Raw genomic sequence first — 2,417 nt, forward strand, 5'->3', positions numbered from 1 at the left:
TCACCTAAGGAAGGACTCATTTCCCAGAATGTATCCTTGTTGTTAAGCAACACATGACTGTGTGTACACACACACACACACACACACCTGATAAACACAACATATCTCTGGAAGTATACTCAAAACCTGGAAGGTAATCATGGATAATTGGTTGTTTCTGAGGAGAACTGGCTGGCTGGGGCAGAACCTTTCCCCCCTATGTCCTTTATTAGAGATTGAATTTTAGCTGTATGAATGAATGACAAGTCTAAAAAGTAAAGTACACAAGTTGCCTCACATCTGTAACATCATCCCCCATCCCTGCCCTCAGCTAATCATCTCTATCACCCATGAGTGTTATGAAGTCCACCTCATCTGTATGCTTCTCTGTAAACAGACACCACGCACATGTCTATTTACAAAGCCAGTTTAATGAAACTGCCATCTAAACTCAGTTTGAAGAAAAAGTCTATTGAGCCTCCAAGATGGAGAAACTATGAACTCAGCCTCAACAACACATTCAGGGTTTAGAAATGAAAGGAAACAGAAATACAGAATTAAAGTTAATAATTTAGGGCCCACTAGAGTTGTATTTTTTAGAAGTGAGATCTTTCCTGGAGTCTTGAAATCAGGAAAAATATTCAGTGAATGGCAAAAAGAAAAAAAAATCTGAATTATCAACAGACTAGGCCCAAAGAGATTAAGTACTTCAAGAACTAAGTGTGACAGATATTTGAGGATCAGTGGTATCCTTTAAAAAGCAGAGACAGACCAAGAGGAAGCACAAGAAGAAAGGAATTAGGCATCGTCTTTTCTCCCAGAGCCCATTCTTATCTTATTAAGAGCATTAACCAATCTCCAACAGAAGCGGTGCTGTGAAAATTCTCCTTTCCAAAACAGATCTGGGAGTTCACTAAATTGAAAAGTATCTCTAGTTTTAAAAAATGCCAACTGGGAAACCCAAATGATTAAAATTATGGAAGTAATCTTTGAAGACAGAAGGTTGAAAGTGGGCTGTAAATTTAAGGAGGATAGTGGCTGACTTATTTTTTTACATTGAAAACACGTCAATGATGAGGTTTGTCCTCACACTGGTTAGACTCCATATCAAACTTCTTGATGGAAATAGAAAGTTAATTGTAAGCCAGGACATAACAGAAATGGAAGAGTTCTTGGTCTAATTTCCTAAAAATATCGCCAAGAAGCCGAGAGCCAGAGAAATGCCCGAAGCAACCCTGCTGGTTAGTGGGAGAGCTAGATCTACTTGGTCTTGTGCTTAGTTTTGCTCTGAAAGATTTGAAAAGACACTGATAACCACTGTTCTTGAATGGGTATTAAAGCTGTATATGAAGACAGAGGGCTTATCTGGAGAAGACTGTATTCTCCCTTGGGTTTAACTGCTTTAGAAGTGCCATGAATTTGGTGTGTGCATGTGCGTGAGTGTAGGGGGAAGTGGTATTTATGATGGAGGGCTATTCACTGCAACATCAAGTCATCATGTTTGTGTCACCCACTCCCTAAGCTGAACTGTTTCCAATCGCTTCCAAATCCTGTGATAAAAATCAAACACTCTGGGAGCAGAGAAACAGATCCTCTGTTTCTGCAATGTGTTTGTCAACTCTGAGCCCTATGGGCCAGTCTCAGGGGCCGACTTTCCTTATCTAGGAAATGGAACCAGTGATCGCAACGCAGATTTAGGCAACTCAGACGAGCATAAAGGGAATTCTTAGCACCTAAGTCTTGCTATGTAATAGTGATGTTGGTAGAAATGGTTATTGATAGGCAATAATGCAGTTAATAAACATGACTATTCTAATACAGTATTCTTATTGTTACGATATGATTGACTCAAGTCTCCAATTTCTGAACATCTGAAACTGAAGGCATGGAAAAGAAAATTAAAATGGTACAAAACGCTCCCATAATCAATCCAAAACGTCAATTAAAAAGTGGCCCAGGTGTGGCATCTTTGGGAATGCGGCTCAAGTGTTCTCTCCTCTCATCAGAAGCGGCAGCATAGAAGCCTTCAGTCGCTCAGATCCTCCTGCAGGAAGGTCGGCGCTGAGGTTGGGACCGCCCGCGGAGTGCCCGAGAGGACGCCTTGGGGGTGAAGCCCGCTGGGCTCCCCGGCCTAGCAAGGTCAGGGGGCGCCCCCACCCCTACTACCCACTCCAGGAAAGCCCGGAGGGGGCTCGCTTGGGGTTAGGCTAGCTGGAGGCTGTCAGCGCGCTTTAGGACCTCAGGGAAACCCGAGACTTTCTGGCTTTAGGACCCAGGAACTCCGAGGCAGCTCTGACTTAGATGCCGTGGACCACAGCACCACCTACTTATAGAAGCATCCTGAGCCACCGCCGGCTGCATCTCCGTCGGAAAGTGCGCTCGCCACATCACCTTCGGCCGCCCGCGAGCGTGTCGTCTCCCTCCGCTCAGAAAGGGAG

The sequence above is a fragment of the Myotis lucifugus genome, unplaced genomic scaffold, assembly GCF_000147115.1.
Source record: "Myotis lucifugus unplaced genomic scaffold, Myoluc2.0 scaffold_114, whole genome shotgun sequence".
Lineage (NCBI taxonomy): Eukaryota > Metazoa > Chordata > Mammalia > Chiroptera > Vespertilionidae > Myotis > Myotis lucifugus.